Source organism: Dasypus novemcinctus, chromosome 6 (assembly GCF_030445035.2).
Source record: "Dasypus novemcinctus isolate mDasNov1 chromosome 6, mDasNov1.1.hap2, whole genome shotgun sequence".
Lineage (NCBI taxonomy): Eukaryota > Metazoa > Chordata > Mammalia > Cingulata > Dasypodidae > Dasypus > Dasypus novemcinctus.
Window position 1 is genome coordinate 26,795,738 of NC_080678.1, and position 18,828 is coordinate 26,814,565.

At 40.3% G+C, this 18,828-nt stretch overlaps 1 pseudogene; it reads right to left on the minus strand.

Annotated features, from left to right (window-relative positions):
* Positions 1 to 7,627: 7,627 nt before the first annotated feature.
* LOC101437965 (integrator complex subunit 12 pseudogene) lies at positions 7,628 to 8,975 on the minus strand (annotated as a pseudogene).
* Between the last annotated feature and the right edge of the window lie 9,853 nt (positions 8,976 to 18,828).

Sequence of the window (18,828 nt, forward strand, 5' to 3'; positions counted from 1 at the left end):
TTGTAATAAGCAAAATAGGTAACTGTGTTTCCGATGGAAAAGTATGCATGGTTTATCTCATACCCATCAGGATTATCTAATTGTAGCCTTTCACTGCCTTTGAGTGATTTTACAACTCAGTAAATTGTAGACAACTGATAGCCATGCAAAATAATTATTTTCTGTAGATATGCAATTGAAATTATTTTTCCAGTGGAGGGACAAATTCCACCCTCCCCTTCCCCCACCTACACACAATTTCCTGCTCTTTAGAGTCTCTACTGAGTCAGTTTTAACAAGGTAACCAGTTGCCTTATTAATGATGAGTTAAATAAAATCTTTAACACATATTCATTTTATATCTGAGTGAGTCATCATTATTTTGTTTTGTTTTGTTTTTAACATGGAATTGAATCTGACTGTGACCAGAGAGCCAACTGACCAGAGAGCCCTTCACTGGCGGCACATCCCTTCACCTGCCATTCCCATCCATTTATTCTCCGCACCAGCCTTCTTTCTCTTACACTGGCTTGCTCTTGCTCACCATCCTCTCTCTCCGCATACAATCAGAAAGATATATCTGTAATAATGCTCACTGATTTTTCCTGAGTGATGGGATTTGAGGAGATATGTAGTCTTTTTTACCTGTCTACATTGTTCAAATTTTTTATAACGGGCATCTATCATTTTTATAAATCAATGAAGTCTATGGGAGTGCAACACTGACACACATCAGGATTTGACAAGTACTTCTTTCTCAACTAAGTTTTTTACATTCTTGATCTTCAAAGAACCAGGGCTGTAAGAAATCTGGGCTGTTAAGAGGAACTAAGAACTTTACCAAAGAAGAAATTAGAAGGTGTTCAGTTTTCGCAGAGTCCTAGGTCCAGTGTTTCTGAAGGGCTACCCCAGATGCATGGAAGCCTCTGGGATATCATGGTCTTTTCAAAGGAGAGGTCCCAGCCAGCACATCTCTAGATACACCATGCAAACCAGCATATCCATCTTGGAACAGCATCCACCAAGGGCATTTGAGGGACATAATCCATTCTGACAGATATGTGCAATGCACTGTGGTTTACAAAGGGCATTTATGGATATTACCACACGATCTTTATCACAACTGCTTTAGGGAGGCAAAGCAGATAGGCATGCTTCCCTTTACAGATGAGAAACAAGGGGCACTGAGGTTCAGGGCCAGAACTCTCAGGGACAAATATGACCTTAATGGTCTAGACCAGGGGTTCTTAACAAGGAGCCCATGAGCTTGAATTGAAATTCAAAAAAACATGATTCCTGTGGGGATGTGTTGGTGCGGGTGTGATATGTTTATTAAATAATACACGGTATAGTGAGGACTTAGTAAGGGGTCCGTGGTTTTCACCTGACTGGGAAAGGAGTCCGTAGAACAAAAAAGGTTAAAAAACCCTGGTCCAGACTGACCACTTACACCTTCCCCACTACAGTGTGCCCTTCAGTTTATGGGGAGGGGAAGTTAAAGTTATTCTTTACATTAACACTTTAAAATCTTAGTCAGAAAGACAGTTTTGGGGGGAAGAACTAGGGAGTCAGAACCCGAATTCTACTCCAACTTCTTCCAATCGTTCACTACAAGAAATGGTTGAGGATATCTTTGTACCCTTCTGTGCCTTTATTTTCTCCTCTCTAAAATGAAGGGCTGGACTCAAAGTTTCCTAAGACTCTCTGAGCTCTTTCATGCTCCAACTCCTGGAGAAAGATAAGAAGGAGAGCCAAAAAAATGTCACATACTCATTTTTTCCCTTCAAAGTGTTTTGAAACTACATCTAAAATACTCCTGCCCTGTACCCTTAATAGCTCTTAGGACACAGTTCAGTTTAGTCATGGCAAGAAGGTCTTGGAGTCAGACCAGCCTGGGTTCCATCTCTATCCCTTCCACATCTCCATGAGCTTATCTTCTTCTTTCTTTCTTTTTTTTTTTAAGATTAGGAAACAGAGACTCAAAAAGACATTCCTATAAGAAATAACATTCTCTTACCATTCTGAGGATGAAAGAGGCAGTGTCAAGTACTGGTTAAGAACTTGGACTCTGGAGTCAAACTGACAAAGTTAGAATCTTGGTTAATAACCTTGGACAAGTTACTTTAGCTTCTTTAAAACAAATGAGGATAATACTAGACCTGCATCATAGGAATGTTGGGGGATGGATTGAAATCATGTACATAAAGGACCTACCATAGTGCTTAGAACATAATAAGGTTAATAAATAGTCCAGTCACATGGCCATCATCCTTTAAGCCCTCAAGGGAAATCCTAGTGACTTACCTTGAGTCACCTAGTACAGTGAGAGAGTATATAATGCTGATGAAGGGGACTGACATGGTTGAAACCCAAGAGACTCCAATCAGGAGTAAATGAGTAAATCTATAAGGTTCAGCAAGAACTTAGCATTTGCCAGAGTAACCAGCCTGGCACAAACCTCACAGCAGAAATTAGCATTAGGTCAGACAGCTCCTGAAACGTGCCAGTACCAGAATCACCAAGGTTTCTTTGATCCAGCCACATCCTGGTGGACAGTGGTAAGTGCAGGCTTTTTCTACTAGGCTCCTCAAAATGCTTCCAAATTTGCTGACTGCCTAATTCCAAAGCTACTCCCACGTGTTAGATACATTTATGGCGAGGTGCCCAAAGATGTACTTACCAAATCCAATGGATGTGTCATGATGATGGGAACGAGTGTTGTTGGGGGGGGGAGAGGGGGGGTGGGGGGTCGGGTTGAATGGGACCTCACATATATATTTTTAATGTAATATTATTACAAAGTCAATAAAAAAAAAAATGTGTTTCAGGGAAACGGACTTGGCCCAGTGGTTAGGGTGTCCGTCTACCACATGGGAGGTCCGCGGTTCAAACCCCGGGCCTCCTTGACCCGTGTGGAGCTGGCCCATGCGCAGTGCTGATGCGCGCAAGGAGTGCCCTGCCACGCAGGGGTGTCCCCCGCGTAGGGGAGCCCCACGCGCAAGGAGTGTGCCCTGTAAGGAGAGCAGCCCAGCGCGAAAGAAACTGCAACCTGCTCAGGAATGGCACCGCACACATGGAGAGCTGACACAAGATGACACAACCAAAAGAAACACAGATTTCCAAGCCGCTGACAACAATAGAAGTGGACAAAGAAATAAGACACAGCAAATAGACACAGAGAACAGACAATCAGGGTGGGGGGGGGGAGAGAGAAATGAATAAATAAATCTTTAAAAAAAAAATGTGTTTCAGGTTTCTATTGCTCAGATTACGACAACATTTGCAACTTAAAACAGCACCCACTGACTATTTCACAGTTCTGTAAGTCAGAAGGCCAGGTGGGCCTGGCTGGGTCTCTGCTCAGGGTTTCCCAAGGCTGAGATCAAGGAACTGGCTGGCTGGGCACCTACCCAGAGGTCCTGGGGGAAAATTCTTGTTCCACATTCATTCAGATTGCCAGAAAAATTAGTTTCCTTGTGGTTGTAGGACTGGGGTCAGCCAGGGGGCCTCTCTCAGCTGCATGAGGCTACTTGCACTTCATATGGCCTCCTCCACCTTCAAAACAGCAAAGGTACATTGCTTCCTTCTCATGCTTTATACGTCTCTATTTCTTCTGCCATTCTCAGCCAGAAGAAACTCTCTGCTTTAAAGGGCCTGCATGATTAGATTAAGCTCACCAGTATAATCTCCCTTTTGACATGACATAATGGGAGTGATACCTCACAATTTTCATAGGTTCTATCCACATTCAAAGGGGTGGGGATTATACAATGATGAGGGTCATTCTTAGAATTCTGCCTAATGCCAAATCTTTTGGAGATTATGGAAATGGTCTTTACTTTGACTGCAGTGGTGGTTTCACAGGTATATACTATAGTCAAAACTTCCTGGATTACACACTTCAAATGGATACATTTTATTGTAATTAAATTATGTCATACTACAGTTGAAAAAACTTCACCTAACATATTTAAGGATGAAATACTGAAATATTCTCTCTGGTTCCAGGAACAAGATAAGGATGTACTCTATCACCATGTCTATTCAAGATTGTACTGAAAGTCCTTGCTAGTGCAAAAAAGCAATTAAAAAGACATTAAAGGTATAACAATTGGAAAGAAGTTTGAAGTGTCATTTTGTGTAAATGACATAATTGAGCAAAAAAACGAAGAAATCTACAAATACATCACTAGAAAAAAGTAAATTTACCAATGTTGCATGACAGCATTCTTTTGTGTATACATTACCGGGAAAAACTGGGAAACAAAACCTTAAAAAATACCATTTGCAGTAGTATTTCAAAATATGAAATATCTAAGAATAAAGAAATTTGAACAATTCTGTATCCTGAAGTCAACAAAACATTGCTAAGAGAAATTAAAGAAGTCGAATTCAACAATGATATACTTCAATAAAATTTTTAAAAATGAAAATAAAATAGAGAAATGAGTCAATGGAACAGAATAGAGAGCTCAGAAGACAAACCACACACATAAAGTCACTTAATTTAAAATAAAGGTACAACTGCACCTCAGTAGGGGAAGAAAAGGATAGTCTTGTTTAATGACTAGTGATAGAGCAAATAGATATCCATTTGGGAAAAAAGTTTAACCTTAATCTCTATTCACACCATATATAAATGTTCATTCAAAAATAGGCCTAAACGGAGAAACAAAAAGTATAGAACTTCTAGGGAGGAATAGGAGAAAAATGTTATCACCTTGGGGTAAGCAAAGATTTCTTAAACAGGACATCAAAATTAGACTTCAACAAAGTGAAGAATTTTTGTTCATCAGAAGGCGCTCTTAAGAGAATAAAAAGCAAATTACAGATAGGAAGAAGATATTCTTAATACACATATTTAACAATCCAATAAGAAAAAGACAAGTAATCCATATAAAACAAGAAGTTTTGAGAAGACATTTCACAAAAGGGGATATCAAATGGCCAACTGACCTGTGAAACCACAATGAGACACCAATACACACCCTCCAGGTGGCTCAACTTTAAAAAGAACTGAAAACACCAAGTATCGGGAGGATGTAGAACAACTACGGCTCTGCTATATTGCTGCTGCGAATGTAAATTAGTATGCCTAGGTTGGAAAACTGGCAGTATCTAGTAAAGCTAAATGTGGGCATACCCTATGTACAGCACTTCCACTTCTAGGCATTTACCCAAGAGAAATGAAAACATATGTCCACCAAAAGGCATGTATAAAAATGTTTATAGTAGCTATATTCACAATAGCCAAAAACTGGAAGCAACCCTCAAGAAGTGACTAGATAAGCACATCATAGTGTAGCTATGCAATGGAATACTACACAGTGGAACGAACAATTGACACAAGCAACAAGATGGATGAACCTCATAATAACATGTCGAGCAGAAGAAACCAATGTCAAATGGGAGTACATAGTAGATATTCCAGGTATATACTATACGATTGCATTTTATGAAGTTCAAGATTAGGTAAAGCTAGCGCACAGTATAGAATTAGATTAGTTTTTTAATTGTCTACCTTGTTTTTTAATTTAATTTAATTGTCAACCTTGTTTTTTAATTGTCTAAAAAATTTCAGTCTTTTTTCCCTGAACACCTCTCCTCATTAAATTTAATATCACAGATATATATCTGTTTAGCATAAGTAATAGCTAAAGATTTTTCACCCCCCAAGAACCAATTTTCATTGCCTCAGGGGCAATATCACCCAAATTGCTAATGCATAGTTCAGTGGTTATCTATGCAGAGGTAGTATCTGGAAAGGGACAGGAGAGTACCTTTTGGGGTGCTAAAAATGGTCTATGTATTGAGCCAGGTGGTGGTAACACAGGTGTATGTCTTCTCTAAAATCTAGAAAGTGCTCTCTGTCCTGTTTCATTCACAGGAGGATGGTGAGGATGAAGTAAGATGGCATGGCTGTAGTGACAGTAAGGGAGAATTCTGAACTTTGGAATTACAGCTGCTCCAAGGTGAAGAATTGTTCCAGCTCCCTGCCAGTCTGAATTAAGCAATTCTACAACACTATCTTGCATTTCCTTATTTAATGATCAGAACCACTGGGTTATAACCAATTTTTCTTCCCTTCTCCAGAAGAGGAGAAGCCCATACGCCAAGATATCTGATAAGCCCAATTAAGACACCAGGAGTTCATAAGGAAAGGGCAAGAAGGAAACTCGCTGCTCAACAAAGGTCGCTGCAGCAAGCACAAAGCTCCTTCTCTCCCAATAATGTGCCCCTGATTTCCCCTCTCCTCCTGCTGTCTTATGGTGATGTGTGGAGTAGGTTAAAATTAAGACTTTGAGAAGTTTAGTCGAAAGAGTAACTTTCAACATTTTGTAAGTCAAGCTTAAACCAGAATATTCCTGGGTTGTCATAATTAACACAAAAAACACTTAGACCATTTGACAACTCTTTCCATCTTACCTTATCCCAAACCCATAAAGGGCTGCAATTCCTTGGAAACTGGTAACACATGGAAGATACCTCTGAAGTTAAAAACCCAAAGGTGCCAGACTTAGGTGAGATTTTCACAATCATCTTTCCTTTACCTGCAAATAAATTTTTACTAGTATAGGAAATTATCCTTAAATGCCAGTGTTTGCATTAAAGTAAGCCTGGTAACTGAAGAATAGCAGGTCAGAAAAGAAAGGACCAGTCCTGAATTTGCCAGCTCTCATTTCCCAAATGTACAACTGCCGTCCCCTAAAAGACAAAAATGCCCTTGCAACCAGATGAAACTAAGCTCCTGAAGCTTGATCCACTGTCTCATGCACATTGAGAGCCAGCCTTCAGGGGTCTCCAGAACAATAATCCACAACCTTCTAACAGAGATGACTATAGGAGAGTTTCTGAAATGAATTAAATCCTATACCCAAGGATGGATGTGGGGTGTGGGTTGGGGGATGGAAGAGAGGTGGTGATTTAATTGCAAAGCTTGAGTTTAATATAGAGGTGAGTTTTCTCCCTCTATAAGCCTGTCACTCCATGTACACTAATCTGTCTTCATTTCCAGCACAGAATCTGCTACAGACTTTTAAGTTGCCATCAGGGACAGGAACTAAAGTGGAACATAAACCAGAAACTAGAATGAATATACTCATTTGCTAAATCCCTCAGTGAACCCAAATATTAGCTTTCAAATTGAATTGAAAGTTTTTTAAAAACCAGTGAACCAACTCAAACTGTAACTGAATCTATATATTTTCTAAAACTGCTAAGTGGAGAAGAAAATGAGGTAATCTAAAAAGTCTCAGAAGCATCCACCCAAAAGAAATAAAAACAAATGTCCAAAGATTGCAGACAAATATTCATTAGAGCATTATTCAGATTAGGCAAAAACTGGAAACAATGCAAATGTCCATCAACTGGTGAATGAATAAACCAAGTGTGTGGTATCCATATTACAATGGACTACCATTCAGCAATGAGGAGGAACAAAATACTGACACATGCTGGAACATGGATGAACTTCTAAAATGCTAGGCAGAGTAAAAGAACCCAGACATATTGTATATTATGTGTACATACTACACTATATATATACTATATATATATATAAAACTGTATATTATATATTATAGTTTTTGTACTAATAATGAGATTTTCATCTTTAGGGCAATGTGATATAAAAACCAACTTGATCACATTACTTCTTGAGTTTCTTTTGGACAGCTTTCTTCTTGACCATCTGTAATTGCTTCACAGCATCAAGATATGAGTCTTGTGAAAACAGACCTTTGAGCAATGCTGAGGGAGAGCTGCTTAATTCTGAAGTGGTTTGCTAGTGTACTTCCACTAGGACCTGCTGTCCCACTATTTCCATGGAGATAAACTACTTGGACTAGGAAGACCTACTTTACTAACATTGTCATAACTAACTGAGGAACTAAAGCCAGTTTTGCCCAAAATTAGAGGTGGAGATGGTTTCAGTGGTACAGTGGTTGTAGTGCTGTTACTGGAACCTATTTTGAAATCTATTATACCTTTGGATGATGTTGCCAAACCAGTCAAACCCATGGGCTTCTGGTTAGCTGATGAAGTAGACAGTTTCCCACTATTGTTTTGTGTTATTGAACTCAATTTTGCTGTTGATGGACCAGCAGAGGAGGTTTTGGCTGCAAAAGCTGCCAGACTAGTTAGGCCACTAGTTACTGAAGAGGAAACACTAGTACTAGAAGAATTTTCTGAAATAACCGCAGTTGTCTTCACTTCTGCTAGAAAAGTTGTCTCTTGTTTGAGTTTAGTCTCTGATTTCTTAACCAGTAGATTTTTGACAGCTGGAGAAACAGAAACAACTGCGGAGGATGGTTTTTGTGGTGGTTTCAGAGTTTTTTGAACAAATTTTTCATTTGTCTGGCACATCAGGCACAATACCATACCAAATGAGGGTCACTCACTTCCTTGTCTATCACCTGAGGCTTATGGTGATCTTGGTGGTAGAGATTACAGTGGCACTCCTGACATTCTACTAATTGATTATCAGATGCCACCATCATTGCCTACAAACAACACAGGCCAGTCCCATCTCCATGGCAAAATCATCAGTGCTGGTCTCCTCAGAATCAGACGGGCCAGCCGTATCTAAATCCTTAGTGGTTTGGAGGGTAATGGAAGAAGACTACTTAAATGAAATGTCCAGAAAAGTAAATCCATTGAGAAAGAAAGCAGATTAGTGGTTGCCTAGGGCTGGGGTGGGGATAAGGATAGGTAACAAATGGGTACAAAGGATCTTTTATGATATGATGAAATTGTTCTAAAACTGGGTTATGGTGATGGTTGGGTAAATCTGTAAATTCAGTCTGTAAAATCAATCAGTTGTTCAGTTTTTAAAAGTCTCAGAACCAAGAGCTACTGCTTCAATTTGCTGTTTCTTGCCTCTGTGTGTTTGCAGTTAGTATATCTGGAAATGTCTTGATCTCTTGGCTCCTGATCATCAATACCACGAATTCTTGGTCACAGCGAAAACAAGGTGGAGATGTGACCCCAATGGTCATATCTCCTTCTGGTAAAACATCTGTTGCTTGTACCACAAAGGCAGGTGCAGAACCTCAGCTAGACCAGTCATAGTCCTCTCAGGCCTGGCCTCAGTAGTAGGGCCAGAGGGTGGGCAAAGATCCCAAACCCAGCCAATTAGAGCCTTACCTTAAGATTTTGAAAATGGAAGCTGTAAGAGAGAGTCTATTTTTCCTCTCAGCCCAGAGCTGGAAGACATGAGCTCAGAGATTCCTGGTGCTATTTTCCCTGGTGTTTAATAAAAACCCACCTGCAACAGAAAGTGAAACAATTGAGAAAGAAGAGATGACACAAAAACTAGAGCAAAAGGCTGAGGACATCTAACTCCAGGAGACAGATCATCTCTCAAGCCAGTTCCACCCTTGCCCTTCCTGAATTTTAGCCACCTTGTCAATTAATCCCTCCCATTGATTTGATTTGATTTGATTTGATTTGAGATTCTGTTACTAGAAAATCAAACACCAGAGAAAGACAGACAGAACTCAAGATGACCTCCTCTAGGGAAAATTTCTAGAGTTCTCCTTTCCCACTAGAAACACCTATTCAACCCCACTGCATTCAGGCAACAATGTTCTCTTGTGCTGAGCCCATGGCCAGGATCCAATGCTTACCATACTTATATTCCACAGCAGGGATCAGGAAACTTTTCTGTAAGAGGCCAGAGAGTCATTGTTTTAGGCTTTACATGCCCTATATCCTGTCACAGATGCTCAAATCTGCCCTTGTACCACACCATCACTATAGAATATATGTAAAAGAATGATCATGACTTGTTCCAATAAAACTTTATTTTCAAAACTACATTTGCAGGGAGGCAGCTGTGGCTCATTTAGTTGGGCTCCAATCTACCATATGGGAGGCCCTGGATTTGTATCCCAGGGCCTCCTTGTGGAGGCAGGCTCCCCTGCAAGCTGCAGAGAGCTGATGGCCCGCAAGCGCCATGGAGAGGCGACTCAGCAAGGTGATGCAACAAAAAAAAGGGAGACAAGTAAAAACACAGAAGAGCACACAGCAAATACACACAGAGAGCAAAAACAACAAGTAAGCCACAAGGGGGGGAGGCACAAATTTTAAAAGTAAATACAGACACACAGAAGAACACATAGCGAATGGTTACAGAGAGCAGACAGCAAGCAAGCCGCAAGGGAGGAGAGAAAAAAAAAACCTACATTTGCATATTTGCCAACTGCTGGTCTATAGCTTTCACTCACTCATTCATTCATTCTCAGGTTCCCAGAATTAGATTAACCATAATCCTTAATTCATGACATACTATCATCATTGATCCAGGGTGGTCTCATTTTATTTGAGTTGCTAGTTAATTTTAATAATGTAATGAACACTAGTGACCCCTCCACCCAAGATCTGGAACAATATCATAGACAAAGCAAGAGTGCACCAGGAGGGGACAGCTTTCCAGGCAGAGAGAGCAGCCAGGCAATGGCAAGAAGACATAAAACAGCACGGTTTGTTTCAGAGCATGGCTTGGCTGAAATGTCCAGTGACAAAGAGGAAGCAGTAGGAAATAAACCTGGGCAGGAAGTCTGGTGCCAGATCATGAAAGGGTTTGCCCAAACATTGCAGGCTATTCATTAGAGAAGTACTGAAAGGCCAGCCCTGCCAAAAAATCCCTCTCCTCTAAACCATCCTTGGTGTCTGGAATGCGAGTTAGAAGGGACCTTTAAGAAACTGAGAAGTGACAATTTTAAACAGATCCATGCATTCAGCTGTTGGGTGGCTCATCCTCTAATTCTAACGGGCTCTGAGAATAGGGAATAGCAGGCAGGGTTTGGTGTGGATAAGACCTGAGCAGAGTGCTATCTAAGCATCCAGAAGGCACAGGAAGTATTCTGGAAACACTGCAGAAGAGGAGTTGACCTGAAGATGCTGGATGAAGTACAGGAAGCAATAAGTGCCCTATTCTTTTGGAGCAAAAAGAGAATATGGGTATTCTTATGAACTGCAGTCTTCTCACCTGCAGTGGTTATTAATGCCGTTTATCACAGATTTCAGGTTCTGCCTCTGTGCATAGCAAGATGGCACGTCCCTGCCCATTTTAAAATTAGGTGCTATTTGCCCAATGAAAAGGGAGTGGAAGTGACAGATATCACTTTCAGGGAGAAACTTTAAGAGCCAGCGTGAGGTTCAACCATCTATCTTCTCCCTGCCAAGGTGATGTAGAAGCACTCCTGAGATAAAACCTCCCTCAGCCTGAGTCCCTGAGTGAGCAGAACACACAACACACACAACATAGAGAATAAACCAGAAGTAATCTATGGGTGTGTTAATCCATGGGATATGAGGTTAACCTAGACCAGGTTCAGTAAACGCCTGCTTGTGGACCAGATCCTGCCCACAGTCTGCTTGTGTGGATAAAGTTTCACTGGTGCAGGGCCACAGCCATTCATCTACATAGTCTCCATGGCTGCTCTCACACTACAAGGGCAGGGTGGAGTGGTTGTGGCAGGGATCACACGGCCCGCACCGCCTAACATATCTACTACCTGACCCTTTACAGAAAGAGTCTGCCGACTCCTGACCTAAAACAACCCTGACTGAAAAACTCTCCAAACCCAGAAGCAGAGCAGAATGACCAATTTGAGGAACTTGTTTACCACGCCCCCAACCACCTTCTTTTCTCAGTGCCCTCCTACTCTCCTCAGACGGTGCCTTAATTCTCTCAGGAAAAGACCTGCTCTCACTCATTAGTGCCTTTGTGGGAAACACACTTGAGGCACAGTATGATCTCGTCCAGGAACAATACTAGGTTATGCCTTGAATTGTGGAATGAAAACCACAGAACCTACCAAAGAAGGCATTAGTGAAGAGGTGAGGAATTGTCCCTCCAGAATTCCCTGAAGTAACATCATGCGGGTGGCTGCGTTTATATTTTTTAACTCTGCATGCAAGAACAGTCCTGGCAGCAACCTAATAACATGCATCTCTCAAAATGCCACCAGCCTCTCTCCAGCATGGAGGCTTCAGTTCTCGACAGTCTCACCCATCAAGAACATGGCTGAGAACTGGAAGTAAAACAAAAAGCCCTCAGGAAAGCAAAAAAAAAAAAGGGGGATATTTTCAATCCAATAGATTAAAATACAAAGAATTTATTTCTCGCCTATTTAATTTTAGTTTACATACAATTCTAACTTGAGGATCTGGTTTATAAGATCTTACCAAGAAACAACTGGCAAAAAATGCCTTCACTCCATCCATTCATATATCATATATTCATTCATGCAACAAATTTACCCAACTTATTTTAAAATTCCACTTAGCACGTATAGAACAATTTACCATTGCACATATTTGAACTGGCTTCTGCGGGAGACAAAGATGAATAAGACTGTGCCTGTGTCCTCAAAGAAATGGTTAACCACTACGAATGCACATTTGCCAACTATTGACCCTGTCTTAAGGCAAGATGGAAAATTGCCTAATAAAGGCAGAAACAAGATTCTGTGGGAAAGTAGAGGAGGAATGAGGTCTAACTTTAAGATCCTAGCAGAGCCCCACAAGGCAGGCACACTGTCAATTGCAAAGAGAGGGGAAGTAGATGTAGCTCAAGTGATTGGGCTCCTGCCTACCACATAAGAGGTCGCTGGTTCAGTTCCTGGTGCCTCCTAAAGAAGACAGTGAACTGGCCTGATAGGTAGGCACAGCAAGATGAATCAACAAGAGACACAAGGAAAACTTAATGAGAGGCACAACAAAGCAGGGAGCAGAGGTGGCTCAAGTGATTAAGCGTATCCCTCCCACATCAGAGGTCCTGGGTTCAGTTCCCAGTTCCTACTAAGGAAGACAAACAGACACAGCAAATGCAAGCAATGAGTGGGTAAGAAGAAATAAAGAAATTAATTAAACAAATCTTGAAAAAAGAGAGAGAGAGAGCAAAGAGAATAACCTCAGCTTCCCCCTCCAGTCCAAGTGATCTTTTGAAACCTAAACCTGGTCATCTTACGGCCCTGTTTAAAACCCTTCTGTGATTTTCTACTCCTGCAGGCTATAGTGGTCTCTGCCTGCCTGTGGCCCAGACCACATCAACAGCCGCCCAGCCCACTAGCCCAGACATTTCATCCCTTTTCCAACCATCCTTCTATGGCCTGTTTCTTGCAGGCCTTAGAGCCACTTAGTACATGCATAAAGTTTCTTGCCCTTCATGTGACTGAAAGGCAACACAGTGGTGTCCCCCGCATAGGGGAGCCCCACACACAAGGAGTGCACCCTGTAAGGAGAGCCGCCCAGCACAAAAGACAGTGCAGCCTGCCCAAGAATGGCGCCACCCACACAGAGAGCTGACACAACAAGATGATGCAACAAAAAGAAACACAGATTCCCATGCCGCTGACAACAACAGAAGCAGACAAAGAAGAAGCAGTAGTAAATAGACACAAGAGAACAGACAACTGGGATGGGGGGAAAGGGGAGAGAAATAAATAAATAAATAAATCTTAAAAAAAAAAAAAAAAGGCAACACAAACACATAGAATGCAGCAAAAGGTTAATTATGTTTCAAGGTATTTGCCTCTGTGCTCCCAAGCTTTCCATTTAGAGGGCAAAAGACAAAGCCTGGCACACAATAGATGCGCAATCAATTCCACGTTCTTTATTTTGGGAGGCAAAAAAGAGCGCCACATTTGAGAAAGACTTTTAACCCATATGACTAAGTCATTTCAAATCCTGGCATATAAAGGAGTAAGCATCCATTTGAAAACCTTAACGAAGCAACACTGATTCCCAAAAGCGTCCACACTCGTGCCAAATTCCTCTGAGGTGGGATGCACCATCAGACGCGTCTGTATTCATGAAAGCGTCCCTGTCCCACCATGCCTCTCCTTTCTCCCCGCTGCCCGAGTTGTCAGTACTGCTGAGCGGAGCAGCTTCCAGCCCAGGCAGAAGAGTTGATTCAGGTGGGAAATGAATTGTGAAAACAGATGTTCTTGAAATAAAGTATCTGGTTTCATGCAAATATTGTCAGAAACAGACAATGAGAGAACCACCAATCGATACATTAACCTTGTTTCTAAAACAAATCCCTAAGCCACCCACAGGCCTGAAGTGAGCCTCCAGGAGTGTGATTCAGAGACAGCCAGAGAGGCAAGCAAATTATTCAACTGCCTACATGCTGCCGTTTTAGGGATACCAAGAAGTTCTCCCTACTCTCAGATAGCTGGATTATCCTAGAGCCAAAGCACTAGAGATTTCACGAGTAGATATTCACTCCTTTCGATTTATTCTCTCTACTCCATTCTTAAAAGATGGGATAGGGACGTCATTCCTGAGGAAGATAAAACAGTAAACAAAAAAATCACACTAGGATGAGAACAAAGTATTAGATGATAGTTATATAATGATGCCTTACCATGATCCAGCACATTATAGCTTCCCAATTCCCTGGGAAGTGGGTAGGAATGAGCACTATTTATCCATGTTTTATAGATAAGCAAACTGAGGTTCAAAGAGGTGAAGTGACTTGCTCAGACACGAAACTTGCCAGTGTTCAGAGGAGAGCAGAAGCGGTTCTCCTGCCTCCTAGCATTTGGCTGTTGGGCAGATGGCAGTAGTGGCAGTGCCAACAGGGACATGGGTTTGGGAAGGGGGTCTTCAGCTCATCAAATCATGCCTGTCAACACTTCTCTAGACCAAGGCTTTCTGAATTGTAGATGAAGTGCCTTGCAAACTGCTGCATCAAGATGTGCCCCCCACACACACACCTCCAGCCCTTCTAATCAGATTTTGTCTGTGAAACCCCTCCTCATAGCGGCCCAGCCACAGAGGAACCCCAAGCTCCAGGCCCTCGGGGTCCAGGAGCGAGGAAAGGTAGGCACGGGGAGGAGGAGGCACGTCAAGCAAGGAAAGAAGGAGCAGAAACAGAGCAAGAAACAGAGCAAGCGCTGTGCAGACTCCTCAATTGTTCCAGCCTCATTGAGTTTCCTCTGCATCAGGTTCATTCACCTCCTGCAATCCCTCACAACTGACCTGTGAGTGAATATAATTTAATTCCCATTTTAAAAATGAGAAAACTGAGACTCAGAGAGAAGATTGCCCAATTGGTGAGCAGTATTTGAATTCAAGCCATGGGCTTTTCATGCCAAGTCTCAGGCAGAAATTTCATTTTTGTCCCCAGAAAACAAGAGGACGCTCTGTTAAAAAGTTCAAAGCACATGTAAAGTCTATTATAAAAATCATAAGAGAAATCATTGAAGAAAAAAGTAGCACAGGTTGAGGATGGACCAAAACATGATTGATTTTCTCAAAGGCCCAACAGACACAAGAGCCACTTGACCACATCTCAACACTCACAATCTCCAAAGTTAAAATTACTTGGTTTCTTATATCCAGTGGGACAACAGAGCAGATGAGTGAGCAGAGGAGATACACAAAATATGTGTGTCCATCGTTCCTTGCATCCCAATCACATAGAACATTTTCAGTGTTCCATAAGCAAATAATTCCAGTGGACCCACGATGCACTGGTGTTTAGCAGACTCAAAGCAAGAGCAAGGTTAGCATGTTACACCTGTGACTGAGTGAGGAAAACCCCTGACAGCCCTGGAAAGTCACACTTTTTGTTTGAACCAAAGCTTCCTTCTAGTTGGTGGGAACATAAAATGGTGCAGCCACTGTGGGAAACAATGTGGCAGTTCCGTAAAATGTTAAATATAGAATAACCATGTGGCCCAGCAATTCCACAGCTAGGTAAAAACCCAAAGAAAGTGAAAACAGGGTCTCAAACAGATACTTGTATGCCAATGATTATAGCAACATTATTCACAATATCCAAACAGTGTAAATAATAAATTGTCCATCAACAAATGAATGGATAAATAAAATGTTGTTAATACACACACTGGAATATGATTTGGCCATAAAAAGAATGAAGTTATGAGACATGTTGCAATATGGTAGAAACTTGAAAATATTATGCTCAGTGAAACAAGCAAAACACATAAGGACAGATATTGTATGATATCACTTTATAAGATGTGATGGTTAGGCTATTGTGTCAACTTGGCCAGGTAATTGTACCCAATTGTTCAGTCAAGCAAGCACTGGGCTAACTGTAATACAAGGGCATTTATGGACTTCAGCCACCATTGACTTTACTGCAGTGGTAAATCATAGATAACTGGTTTTAATTACATCAATCAGGGAGATTGCCATCAGCAATGAGTGACACTTAACCCAATCAGTTGAATGCCTTAAAAGGGGAAGTGATTCCAGCATTGAGTGAGAATTTCCCAGCTAATCTTTGGACAACCAACATCTCCCAGAACTTGTCAAGAACCCTCATTGGACTTTCATTGCAGTCCCTGGTTGCAGTCTGCCTCCAGAACCTGGACTTGTGCATTCCCATGACTGTGAGAGACTCTTATGGAATCATATATTATTGACAGATATCTCTGGTTGATTGTTTCCCTAGAGAACCTTGACTAATACATAAGAAATAACTAGAAATAGCAAATCTGCAGATAGAGAGTAGATTAGAAGTTATCAGGGAATGAAGGAGGAAGAAAGGGGGAATGTTTGGGAAAAAAAGTTTTTAATTTTAAAAAAGTACAGAAAGACAGCAATGGGTTCTAAGAGACACTAAGATTCTATCATAGTTTTTCTTACTCATGTATTGGCCAAACATTTACACTAAACTCCAGCCTGCTAAGTTCAGAGACACATATCAAGTGCACCAAGTGGGTCTGCTGAATCCATACTATTTGGGCTTAAGTTAATGGGGATCCATTCAACACAGCACTTTCCAAAGAAATCCTCACAGAGCCTCCTTAAGAACTCTGCTCTCAAAAGAAGACATACGTTTACACAAAAATCTTTGTGGCAACCTGATTAAAATCAACAAAAACTTCAGGACACCACTCTCAGCATCGTATAGAACATCTATACAGAGAATAAATAAGGACACAGCGATCTTGAACAATACAATAAATGAAGTAGACCTAACAGACACCTCAAAAAGCAGGATATACATTCTTCTCAAGTGCTCATGGATCTTTTTCAAGAATAGACCATATGTTGGGCTAAAAGTCAGATCTCAATAAAATTAAAAATATTGAAATTATACAAAACACTTTCTTTGATCAAAACAAAATAAAGCTGGAAATCAAAAGTAGGTAGTAAAAGGGAAAATCACAAATATATGGAGATAAAACAACACACTCTTAAATAATCAGTGGGTCAAAGAAGAAATTGAAAGGAGAAATCAGTAAATATCACAAGACAAATGAAAAAAGGACACAACATATCAAAACTTATAGGATACAGTAAAGGTCATGCTGAGAGGGAAATTTATAATCCTTAATGTTCACATTGAAAAAGAAAAAGAGCTAAAACCAAAGACCTAACTACCAACCTGGAGGAACTAGAAAAAGAACAGCAACTAAGGAAAGAAATAATCAAGTTCAGAGCAGAAATAAATGAAATGGAGAATAAAAAACATTACAGAGAATCAACAAGACCAAAACTTGGTTCTTCAAGAAGATCAACAAAATTGACAAACCTTAGCTAGACTGGAAAAAAAAAAAGAGAGAGAGAGAGAGAGAAGATGCAAATAAATAAAACCAGAAATGAGAAGGGGAATATGAACATTACCACTTACCCTAGAGGTATGAAAGAATTCCTACGAGGATATACCAACAAACTACACAACGTTGATGAAATAGACAAACTCCTGGAAACACATGAATTACCCACACTGACCCTAGAAGAAATAGAAGACCTCAAGAAAACAATCACAGATAAAGAAATTGATACAGTCAACAAAAAAATTCCCCAAAATGAAAAGCCCGGGACCAGATCACTTCACAAGTGAATTCTACCAGTCACTTAAAGAAGATCTAATACCAATATTCCTCAAACTTTTCCCAAAAAATTGAACAGGAAGGAACACTATCAAACTCATTTTATGAAGCCAACATCCAAGATCAAATGAAGATGTTATGAGAAAAGAAAATTGCAGACCAATTCTCTAATGAATAAAGATTTTTTAAATCTTTAACAAAAATGGAATCTTGTTAACTGAATCCAAAAGCACATTAAAAGAATTATACACATGATCAAGTGAGTATTTTACCAGGTAATTCAGGATGGTTCAACACTAGAAAATCAGTCAATTAATAAATTGGTTTAAAATATTTCAATTAACAAATTGAAGAAGAAAAATCCCATGATCACCTCAATTGATGCAGAAAAAGCATTTGACAAAATACAATATCCTTTCTTGATTAAAAAAACACTCTGAAAGATAGAAACAGAAGGAAACTTTCTCAATATGATAAAGCGCATATATGAAAAACTCTCAGCTAACATTCTACTCAATGGTGAAAGACTGAAAGCTTTTCCACTGATACTGGGAACAAGACAAGGAGGTCCACTGTCTCCACTGTTATTCAATATTATGCTAGAAGTTCTAACTATGGTAATTAGGCCAAAAAAACAAAAAAGAAATAAAAGGCACCCAAATAGAAAAGGAAGAAGTAAAACTCTGACCCTATACCTAGAAATCCCAAAAAATCCACAACAAATCTACTAGAGCTACTAGACAACTTCAGCAAAGTGGTATATAATTTTAATATGCAAAAATCAATAGTGTTTTTATACACTACTAATGAGTCATTAAAAAATTCCATTTACAATAATGACTAAAAGAATCAAATATTCAGGAATAAACCTAACCAAGGACTTAAAGGATCTCTTCAGAAAACTACAAAAAGTTACTAAAAGAAACCAAAGAAGACTAAACTAAATGGAAGGACATTCTGTTTTCATGGATTGGAGGACTAAATATCATTAGGATGACAATTCTACCTAAACTGATTTATAGAT